The following is a 12,723-nucleotide window of genomic DNA, read 5'->3' as shown; positions in this document are numbered from 1 at the left end:
CTCAGACACAACTGAGCGACTTTCACTTTCACTTTCGTGGATATGTGGTTTATGTGCACCATCTACTTAGACTTCAACTTCTCTCCTCATTTTTGCTTCTCCATTTGCTTCTCTAACCAGCTCACTTCTTAGACAGACAGACCTTTAGTAGGTACTGCCCTGGTTTGAATGCAGTTTTTATCATCAATATGTTAACCTAACAAAGTGTATACCTTAACAATGCATTCTGCTACATTGTGATAAAATCATCATGAATATAGAATGCTAGATGATTTAGGTATTTGTGACATATCTAAATGTTGTACTAATGGATTTTTATGTGATTTCTATCCCAATATTGTAGACACATTTATCAGATCAACACTTCGATGATCTAATCTAATTTTGCCAAAATCAAGGCTATATGTCACGTAGGTTCAGACAGACTCATTAAACTTGAGTTTTTTAGTTCTTCAGTGTCCATCCAAACTTCTTATCTCATTTTGGACCCAAAATTCCTCAGTCTTGGCTTCGCTCCATTTAGTTCTCATAATCCTCACCACAGACACAGATAAGTTATGAGCTGTTCACTGAAGAGTCTAATTTTCCTGTTCTCCTTGGGACATTTTTGGGGTCTGCTTTTCCACTATGTGATAAAGCAATGAGCAGGGAAATGGTTAGCAGGGTGATATACAGGGGCAGGATAGGCTCTGGATCATAATTCACAAGTTTCTGATTGACATGATTATTTGGCTTATCTTTTGCAGATTTGGATGGTAAAAAACATTTCATCATTGTAAAGCTGACACTGAAGAAAAGAGTTTGGCAAATAGATATGTCAAGTTCTGGTCTTCCCTTTGTTACTATCTATATGGGAAAAATCTATTTGGCAAAAATCAGATCATCTTTGTGCATCCTCATTTGTATTTAGTGTTTCTAGACTATAAAAATGATAAGCTGTACTTTTCTTCTTCTTTCCATTTTTCAAGAACATTTAGAATGAGCCAACCCTCATAGTCAAAGTTTTATAGCAATTTAGAGAGATTCATTTATGAATTATGGCACTCTATGTGGAAATAGTCAGCTGGTATATCATTGTTCATTTTGTTCCCTAGTTGGTAAGGCATTGTTGTTCAGTCACATCCAACTCTTTGCAAAGCCATGGACTGCAGCATGCAATGCTTCCCTGTCCTTCATTATCTCCCAGAGTTTGTTCAAACGCATGTCCACTGAATCGGTGATACTATCTAACCATCTCATCCTCTGTCACCCTCTTCTCCTTTTGCCTTCAATCTTTCCTAGCATCAGGGTCTTTTCCAATGAGTCGGTTCTTCTCATCAGGTGGCCAAAGTATTGGAGCTATAGCATTAGTTCTTTCAATGAATGTTCAGGGTTGATTTCCTTTAGGATTGAATGGTTTCTTCTCCTTGCAGTCCAAGGGACTCTCAAGAGTCTTCTCCAGTATGACAATTTGAAGGCATCACTTCTTCGGTGCTCAGCCTTCTTTATGGTCCAACTCTCACATCTGTACATGGTTACTGGAAAAACCATAGCTTTGACTATATGGATCTTTGTCAGCAAAGTGATTTCTTTGCTTTTTAATATGCTGTCTAAGTTTGTCATATCTTTCCTCCCAAGGAGCAAGCATCTTCTAATTTCACATCTGCAGTCTTGGTCCACAGTGATTTTGGAGCCTAAGAAAATAAAATCTACCACTGTTGCCACTTTTCCCCTTTCTATTTGCCATGAAGTGATAGGACCAGGTGCCCTGAGCTTAGTTATTTAAATGCTGAGTTTTAAGCCAGCTTTTTCACTCTCCTCTTTCACTCTTATCAAGAGGCTCTTTAGTTTCTCTTCACTTTCTGCCATTAGAGTGGTATCATCTGCATATCTGAGATTGCTGATATTTCTCCTGGCAACCTTGATTCCAGCCTGTAATTCATCCAGCTCAGCATTTCACATGATGCATAGAAGTTACAGAAACAAGGTGATAATATACAGTCTTCTTGTACTCCTTTCCCAATTTAAAACCAGTCCATTGTTCCATGTCTGGTTCTGTTGCTTCTTGAACCGCATACAGGTTTCTCAGGAGACAGTAAGATGGTCTGGTATTCCCATCTCTTTAAGAATTTTCCACAGTTTGTTCTGCTCCACACAGGCAAAGGCTTTAGTGTAGTCCTTTTGCTTTCTCTATGATCCAGTGAATGTTGGCAATTTGATCTTTGGTTCCTCTGCCTTATGTAAACCCAGCTTGTACATCTGGAAGTTCTCGGTTCACATACTGCTGAAGCTTAGCTAGAGAATTTTGGGCATGCTGTTACACAAAATCCTTGAAGGGTTTGCTAGAAATAACAATATAGATATCAAATAGAAGGTGAAAAAAGATCTTCAGACATTCCTTATAGTTTGTCTTATGGTTGACTCTAGTATAACTATTGAGTTGTCTTTCTTCATATGAATAATTTAGAACTGTATTTTTGTTTTCACTCTTCAGCCATCTCATTAAAGTGGAACAAAATCTCTGTATGAGTGGTCACATCAAAGATATTTGATGGTATTGAGTCATCTTCATTTTACCATTTTTACTGCTTACATTAAGTATAGATATAACAAGATTCTCAGGGGAGAATTTGTCCATAATTTGTTATAAGCTAGCATTTACTTTATTGTTTTTCTTCCCTTGTTTTATTACAGTACAAAGAATAAACCACAGTGGAGAGCTCTGGTATCTTTTATACTCAAAATTTAAAACTGAGGTGACAAGAAAATTATTTTGTGTGTATATTTTAATGTTACTGCATAATTAATGCATTCTAGAGAAAAAAAGGAATATAAAACATGTACATTAGAATATTTAACTAACTCTCTTATTGTGGTAAAAACCAAGCTTTCAATAATTAGTTTCTTTGTAAAAGAGAAAGAAAAGAAATCCAAGCATTACTAGTCTTGAATTATAAAACAACAAACTATCTCTTTCTCTGTGGCTTTCATCCATATAATTTACAGTACAAATGAAATTTTTGGTTCACAAATGCTTCTATATTGAGAGCTGTGTGAAAAATAGAATGCCTAGTTCCAATTTTCTTGCCAAACAAAGAAAACAAAATCCTTCCCCATCTTCTGTATTATGTAAGTGCCAATAACGCCTCTTTGATGGTAGCTTTGTGTTTCATTGTGTTTTTGCTTTTAATTAAGATATATTGGGTAAAATAGTGCTTCATTGTATTGTACAAAATACTGAAGCGTGGGCTAATTACAGCCTTCAATGGGATTCAGTATAGACCTCATGTTACTGTCTTATTCCCATTTTTTAGTGTTTAGCAAAGTATTCTGATGTTATATTTTCTCTTGGGATTTTCTTTTTAGCTTCTTTTCATCCAAATGAAAAGCAGTGACCCCTACCTAAAATGGTAATGAAATGGCTACCTCATTTGTTATAAAGTTTTTATTTAAAAATATCCTTACCATTTTGGATGCCAAAACTCAATTTTGCCCCATATGGCCCTTTTCATAACACTCGTTTTTAGAGGGCATAATTTTCACAGAAGGCAGAATTCAAAGTTAGCAGGTTGGGAGCCAGACAAATATGGAAGAAATGTCACCCTCATCTTTATTTAAACCTGATTAACCTTTTTAATTTAGTCATTAAGTTTTATTGAAAATGAACCAAATACAGTCATAAATTGTGAAAAGAGAAAATAATACATTTGTAAGAGAGAGTCGCTCAGTTGTGTCTGACTCTTTGTGACCCTATGGACTATAGCCTGCCAGGCTCCTCTGTCCATGTAATTCTCCAGTCAAGAATATGGGAGTTGGTTGCCATTTCCTTCTTCAATAATAAATTTAGACATTTAATATAAAGGCAAAATCTCTAGAACATCTAGGCAAAGATAAAATGATAGGTTGCTCACTGCAAACCAATTAATAAAGGGAAAATAATATTACCCATATTGAGATTGCAATTTACCAAGATGCCAATCTATTTTAGAATTTGCAAAATTGTGATAAAACTCAAGTAATGCCTGGCATCCATCTTTCCTAGAAGCTGATTAAGTACTTAGTTGACTTGAAAAAATGACTACTGGGAATATTCCATTGAGGTTTCTTTGATTCCTGAGCATGGAGTATGACTGGGGTGGGAAATGAGGTGGCCAAAGGACAATTTTATCTCTTTTTATATGGCCTTAGTGACATATCATCTCCAAATATGAAATACACAGTATGTTTCAGGAAAAATATCCATTGAAACAAAAGCAGCATTTAAGTGGAATGCTATAAACGACTATGAATGTTTCTCATTTATGTTATTTCTCTGGCCCTTTAGATTCTAGATGCCTGCAATTTCTTTTGTCATGAATTTTCTGCAAACATTATTAGCGTTCATACAAGTATCTAATCTTTTGTTGAACTACACTGGATTAAAATGGTAATTGTAATTATTGTAATTGTCATTTTCATTCTGCATGCTAAATACAATAGAGTGCATTAAATTATTGCCTGAAAATGCATAATGTTTAATAATGTATTTTGAAAGCTGGTTTTGCTAACAGCAATACTAGTGGTATGCAATTATATATGTTATGGAGCGCTTACTGTATGTACTGGCCAGACTCTCTCCTTAAATTCTTACAACTGCCATATGGTCTCAGATGGATACAAGTGACTTGTAATTTTGTTCCCAGATGATAGGGTACTATGTGCCTTTCATACAATTTCACATTTAATATTTACATCATCTCCCCCTCCTCAAGGAAGTGGGGATTTTACAAATGAGGAAACTGAAGGTTTGAAAGTAGTATATGGTGATTTGGTTTGCAGACCCATGCAGCTCGATTTCAGAGCCTGTGGTCTCATCCACTAAACAGTGTTGTCTTTCTTACGGATAAGGCTTTACCTAAGAGAGTGAAAGACTGGTCTTGCAGCTCTCTTCCTGTAGAGCTCTGCGAAGGCAACAGTGCTGCCTGACAAGGCTCCCAGATGGTTTGGCCAGTCCACGCGGGACTGGCCGCAGAGCGCTGTGTCCACAGCAGATGCTCGTGTCACGGCGTTTTCCTAGGCTTGTTTCAGCAGCTCAGTTAGATCAAACCCTCTTGACTCAAAGGAAAGATGACGTCCTCTCAGGGCAGGGGTGGGGAAGGAGAGAGTGGGACTGGTTGAACTGCGAGAGTAGCATTGACATAGATGCACTGCCGTGAGTGAAATAGATAGCTAGCGGGAAGCCGCTGTAGGCTCGGGGACCTCGCTCCGCGCCCTGTGATGACTTGGAGGGGTGGGGTGGGGTGGGGTGGGGGGTGCTGGGGGCGGGGGTTTTGCTGATCCTGTTGGCCGTGTCCATTGCCTTGCAGTTCACACTGTCCGCACTGTTCGCTGAACCCAGGGTAGGCAAACTGGCGCGAGCTCAGAGGAAGACCCCAGGAGCTGTAGTTCCTGCAGACGGGTTTATTCTGTCCTGGCTGCTGCAGCAGCCTTAGCGGTCCTCTCTCCTGGCCGGCTCAACGGACCCCGCCGTAACGCAGCAGTAAACGCTTCCCCCTTTCCGGGTGGAGCTCAGACATCCTCACAGCAGGAAGTGTCTCATGACCAAGCAAGCACCTCGTGCCGCGCATGCACAGTGCTATAAATGAGCTCAGCTCTTACACAGTCGTTAACCACAAAACATGGGGTGAGATAGCCTGAACATGTCATCTCGGCTAATTCTTCCCACGGTGGGACCCGAGACAAGGCGGGTGCGCTAAGCCACTTCGGTTGTGTCCAGCTCTTTGCGACCCTATGGACTAGAGCCCGCCAGGCTCCTCTGTCCCTGAGATTCTCCAAGCAAGAATAACGAAGTGGGTCTCAGGGGATCTTGCTGACCCAGGGATTGAACCGCATCTCTTACGCCTCCTGCACTGGCAGGCGGATTCTTTATCACTAGCGCCACCTGGGAAGCTATGGTGTGCTTATAGCTAATTCACCTTTTTGTACAGTGGAAGCCAACACAGCATTGTAAAGCAACCATCCTACGGTGAGAACCATTTTCTTAAGAAGATTATGTCCTTAAGGTCGGCCTCAGGTTCTGTGTAATCTGGCTTCCTGTTCTCTCCTTGACCTCATCTCCTACTCCTCTTCCTCTGCACATGGCGCTTTAGCCACTTTGCCATGTTGTATTTTGTTCAGTTCACCAGGGATGCTCTTCAACTTCAAATATACACCTTGCCTGGGATGCACTCACCCCAGAGATCTACGTGATTATCTCCTGCACAACTTCCATGTATTCCCACAATCTCAAGTCTTGATGACCTACTCTGCATCCTATTTATAGTACAGGTGTCTGAACTTTCAGCCTGGCAGTTCCCATCCCCTTTACCCTGTTCTAATTCTTTTCCTCCTTCTGGCATACTAGGTAATCTACTTATTTGTTGTCTCCCTTCCCTGTTCAACATTAGGATTCTTTGTTGTTCTCTGATATGCCCCAAAGTCCTTAAAATAATGGCCAACAGATGGTAGTTACTCAACAATATTGTTAAGTGGAAGAATGGGGAGAGCACCAACATTTCTGAGCACAGTAGAGCTCAGTTACTTTAGAAAAGGCAGAGGAACCAGAGATCCAATTGCCAACACTCACTGAATCATAGAGAAAGCAAGGGAATTCGGGAAAAACTTCTACCTTTATTTCATCGACTACACTAGAGCCTTTGACTGTGTGGATCATAACAAACTGTGGAAAGCTCTTAAAGACACGGGAATATCAGACCATTTTACCAGTCTCCTTAGAAGCCTGTATGGAATAACTGACTGGGGTGCAGGATTGAGAAAGGGGTATGACAGGGCTGTCTGTTGTCACTCCGTTTATTTAAGCTACATGCTGAGCACCTCATGAGAAATGCCAGGCTGGATGAGTTACACACTGGAATCAAGATAGGTGGGAGAAACATCAACACCTGATATGCAGATGCTACCATTCTAATGGCAGAAAACGAAGAGGAACTAAAGAGCACCTTGATGAGGGTGAAGGAGAAGTGGGAAAAAGCCGGCTTAAAAGTAAATATTAAAAAAAGAAGAACCTAAGCTCATGGCATCCGGACCCATTACTTCATGGCAAACAAACGGGGAGAAGGGGGAAATAATGACAGATTTCCTCTACTTTGCCTCTATAATCACTGAGGATGGGGACTGCAGCCATGAAATCAGATGTTTGCTTCTTGGCAGGAAAGCTATGACAAACATAGACAGTGTTTTGAAAAGCAAAAACATTGCTCTGCTGACAAAGGTTCATATAGTCAAGGCTATGGTCATCCCAGTGGTCACAAACGTTTGTGAGAGCTGGACCATAAAGAAGGCAGAGCGCCAAAGAATTGATGCCTTTGAACTGACCCAGGGATTGAACCCTGGGTGGTGCTGGAGAAGACTCTGGAGAGTCCCCTGGACAGCGAGATCAAACCAGTCAATCTTAAGGGAAAGCAACCCTGAATGCTCGTTGGAAGGACTGATGTTGAAGCTGAAGCTCCAGTATCTTGGTCACCTGATGTGAACAGCCCACTCATTGGAAAGGTCCCTGATGCTGAGAAAGATTGAGGGCAGAAGGAGAAGAGGACATCAGAGGACGAGATGGCTGGATGGCATCACCATCGCAATGGACACGAATTTGGGCAAATTTTAGGAGATGGTGAGGGACAGGGAGGCCTGGTGTGCTGCAGTCCATGGGGTCACAAAGAGTCAGACACACCAGGACAACTGAACAACAAGAGTTCAATTAAGTCACAGTATGTATTTCTGAATATGAATCTATGGCAATTCATGATTTCTGTAATATAGAAATCAGATATTTCTATATGATAATGGTAGAAGTTGAAGGTTGGGTGGGATTTCTGGATAGGCAAAGTGTCTTAGACAATGTGGGCTGCTCTAATAGAATATCATAGACCAGGCAGCGTAAAGAACAAACAATTGTTTTTCACAGTTCTGGAGGATGGAAATCTGAGATCATAGTGCCAACATGGTCAGATTCCTGGTAAAGGCCCTCTTCCTAATTTGTAGACTGTCCTTTTCTCTTTCCAACTGGTGAAGAGACAGAAATGGATAGTTCTCTTCCTCTCCTCACCCAATCATGAGGCCTTTATGCTCCTGACCTAAGCAGTTCCCAAAGGCCCAAACGCCAGGACATTAGGGTTTCAGCATAATGAACCTGGGGAGACACAAACATCCGTTTCATTGCGCAAAGACAGAGTAAGTTGAGAACAAGTACAGAGTCAGGAACAAAGCAGATGACTAGCTCGTTAGAGGTTCTGCTGAGCAACAGGCTGCGGGCCAGGTTTAGGGAGACACCCATTTCTCTCGAGGTCTTTTATTTAATAAATATTTACCGAGCCCTTGCTATGTGTCAGAGACTTCTCTAGGGGCTCAGTGTTCCGCAGTTAACAAAACAGACAAAATCGCTGTCCTCACGGAGCAAATAGTGAGCTGAGGAGAACAGAAATACTGTGAAAACAAGTAGTTAAATTCTACCAGGACAGGATGCAACGTTAGTTATGTTCAAACAGGAATATGTATGTATGAGATTTGCCTCACTGGAAATCTATTTGTCCCCTTTATACCATGTGACTTAGAATTTAGATGCTTATCTACTGGGAGGACTCGCTCCTAGCCTGTAGGTAGTCTCTGAGAGCTCATATGTTGATGCCATCCTCAGCTATTACTTATGTTTATCAGGCAATGCAACCATTGTTTTCCATTACTTGACATCATTTATGGGATCATTTAAATACAGTATTTTCATTTATTTTAGAAATAAGGACATACTATATCCTTGACACAAAATTGTAGAGAAAAGAGTTATGTGAACCTAAAAATACTATACTCTTCTCCATGGCACTATCTTAATGTGCATTTGGCTGGGGCTGATTGACTGGCTTTCTATAATTATGGCTCACCCCTGCTGCTCTATGCTAGAGTTTGGAGGATGGAAAAAACAGTCCATGGAGAACACCCTCATACCTCAGGAGTCTGCCAAACTACTATGTAACTCAGAGAGCCCTCAAGAGGCTCTCAGAGAAAATATTCGAACCACGCTTTAATAACGAAACAAGTCTTCCCCTCCCTCAGTCACAAAAGGGGGTCTGTGATCGTTGTGTGGGAGTGTGTGAGTGTGCGGTCGCTTTAGTCGTGTCTGACTCTCTGCAGGAGAGAATCCCCTGCAGGGCTTCCCAGTGGATTGTAGCCCGAGAGATTCTCCAGGCAAGCGTATCGGCGTGGGATGCCATGTCCTTCAGAGGATCTTTCCGACCCAGGGATAGGGAAAAACCATGTGCGTTATGGCCGACTCGGGGAGTCCTTTTTGTTTTACACGGAGTTTTTCTTGATCCCCTTGCCTCTGTGTGCTGTGCCTTACACTGCAGACATCAGTATTACCCCTGCCTCAGTGATGGGCCGAGGGTTTAAAGTTTCACATGGAAAAATGAGTCACTTTCTTCTGGTCATTTGAATGGCACTTGCTTCTGGCTGTAAACAAACGGATAAGCCAAAAACTTTTCAGCAGATACCATGGAATATTTTCTTTGGTCATTCATTTACCTCTACTGCTGCTGCAAGTCAGCTCAGTTCTAATTTGATAACTTTATGTCTATTATTTTAGCAGTTTCCTAACAATCAATAATTGTGTAGGAAATTATTCACTTCACATATAATACAAAATGTGCAGATTATTTAACTTTTCATTTCAGTTGTAAAAATCAGCAACAATTTAAACATTTTAAACCATGAAAAATTTTAAATTTAAAAATTCTTTCTAGCTAAAGAACGTGGCTTAAAATATTGTTATAAAGTTAATGCATTTTAAAAATCTGTTTATTTTCTACTTGTGGAATTATTAACATGGGATAGGACAAACAAAAGTTTTCTTCTATTTGAAGAAAAATAGAATGATAGTTGAATATTCTGCAGTCATTGATTTTTTGCCAGTTACTACGTAGTGCATAATAACCTCTAATTAGATGCTTTATAAGTTGTTGTTTAGTCACCAAGTCATGTCTGACTCTCTTGAAACCCTGTGGACTGTAGCCTGCCAGGCTCCTTTTTCCATGGGATTTCCCAGGCAAGAATACTGGAGTGGTAGGCATTTCCTTCTCCACGGGATCTTCCTAACCCAGGGATCAAACCTGAATCTCCTGCTTGGTAGGTGGATTCTCTACCACTGAGCTACCTGGGAAGCCCCACTTTATAAGTAGATACATGAAGTTTAATTCATTTTTGAAATTATCTCATTCCATCTTCTAAAGAAGAATATCCCTCTCACTATAATAGAATTTAGAATGATACAAAGATTTACTCCTATTGTCGACTTTAGGACTCTCTAGGTGTGTCAAGTGACAAGTCCTTGTAGAATGTCCTGAAAGTAGTATAAAAGTAGATATAAAATTGTACTGCATTTCATTTCAATCACAGCATCTTTACCTATAAAATAATTACTACATATCTATCTATATAAAGTACAGCAGTAAATGTCAGGACCCCAAATACAACTCTCCAAGGTCCTCATTCTAGGGCTGGTTTCAAAGCTAATGATATAGATCTTAACAATCACTAGGGGAAACTGAAAGAGGGATAGAATTCTATGGGATGAGATAATAAGGGAAATTTTAAAGATGAAATGAGTCTTGACCTGCATCATGAAGAAAAGGCAGAGTTTAGCTGAGTATGGGGAAAAGGCATAAAAAATGGGCCAATACTAAGATGAGGACATACTCAAGAATATATTAAGGGATAACACATTGAACAGTTTTCCTTGAATAAGCTATTTAACTAGAGAAATGGTAAGAAGTGGGTAAACTTAGACTGTAGGAAATTTAGATTCAGTTCTGGAGAAAAATGGGGATTGTTAACTATTTTGATTGCATAAAATAACATTTTATGCATTATTTCTTTTACCATGAATATCTTTCTCTCACTGAGGTACTTGTTTCTATGATTAGCGTTCTGAAAAGGCTCATCTTTGTCTGCCTTTACATTTAATTTTCCACTTATCATTCACTTAACCTTTTAACTAGTTTTTTTCTATACTTCATATTATTTGTTCCTACCAACTTGAAGACTTCATGGCTATTTTAGCTTGTCCAGTAAAGAACAAAGAGATAATGGGTATCTCTTTCCTGCATACAGAAGAATGACAAATTAAGTGGACACACATGAGCTTCCAAACAATGTTATTGCATTATTTATTTTATTAAGTTTCACTTCAATGAAAAATTTCTTTCTCGGAGACTGAATGCATCTTTTGATGTCATAAGGAAAAGACAAAGAAACACAATCCAGCCAGAAGGTATGGAGTTTGATCTTTGGCTTTTCCAACCTCGTTGTGACCACTAACAAAATTTCATGTGTAGTCTCCAAAGTCATTTGGAGTTCACGAAATCAAATTACCTCTCGTGTTACCCCTTTACCTATCCCAACATGTTGATCTCCCTGCAAATATGTCATGATCAAATTTCCTATTGTTACCCTTGTCTGGAGAGAGATGCACACTGTATCCAATTCCTTCATCAGTTGGTACACATTAACATAATAAATGGCAGGTCCCTCTTTATGATCATGGGATAATGTTGCTATTAACCAGAATGTCTTCTTTTTAGCCAGATCTCTGGTGAACTATACTTCCTTTAAACAGTTATAAATTGAATTATTCTTTCCTTCCTTTTAGAGACTTAGTCTAAAAACCCGAGTCTGAGCACTTTCTTTTTCCTACCTTGAAAATTGCAATAACGTTCCAAAATGTGTCACTAAAAAGGACTATTCCATAAGAAAATTGTGACTGTCAGAGTTTAACAGGCTATTTTTATCCAAGATGACTAATCTTTAATCAGCAAATGACAACTAGGCATTGTTTGGAGAATTTCAGTGTAGAAACACAATGTAACAGTGACTCCTATCATCTTTCTTGGTTATTATGTGTAATCTGTTTTAGAACACTTATTAAGTCTTTTAGCTTCATTCAGTGCCTACCCTGCTTGAAGCATGCTTGAAATGAGAATTGTGGGTACTTTATACTTTTTTGATTTTAGAATTAGCGACCCACTAGTCTGTAACTGTTATTTTGAATCCTTTTGACCTAGGAGTCCTGGACAATGAAGGACTGCATTAAAGAAGAAACTGCATTTATGTCGGGCTCTATTTTCTCACCTACTTTAGTACTGCATCAATAACTGTGAAACATGGCTTTGTTTCCTATTTGAATACTTTGTTTTCCTATTTGTAACCTACTTTTACCTGTAGTTACTATATATTTTCTATGATTTTATATCAAATAATGTACTCAAGAAGCAAACAAATAGCTAACATATCATAGTGTAATCCTAAAATACCCTTGGGTTATTATATAAAAACAATCTTGAGATAATAATAAAAAAATGAGTTAACATGTATTGAAAGATTAAGATGTTGTAGACACTATATTAAGCAATTTATAAACACTGTCTCATTTAACTTTCAAAACAACCTTAGGGTAGAAATTATAATTTTTTCCATCTTTAGAAAAAGGAATTTAGACAGAGAAGTTAGTATGGTCGACTAGAAAATAATTCCGAGCTGACTCTAAAATGGTTATTTACCAATTAATAATGATAATGTTTCTATTAGCCAATTAATTTATAATATTAGTTAATAAAGTAACCAATTAATCATATCAGTTTATAAGATTTGGATTTTATATTGTTTGCAAAAGAAAAAAGATAGTTTTCTATTAATTCTGTTTGACTCCTAGTAAAACACTTCCTC

Source organism: Dama dama, chromosome 9 (genome assembly GCF_033118175.1).
Source record: "Dama dama isolate Ldn47 chromosome 9, ASM3311817v1, whole genome shotgun sequence".
Taxonomy (NCBI): domain Eukaryota; kingdom Metazoa; phylum Chordata; class Mammalia; order Artiodactyla; family Cervidae; genus Dama; species Dama dama.
The sequence above is the reverse complement of the archived record's forward strand: the minus strand, read 5'-3'. Positions refer to the sequence as shown.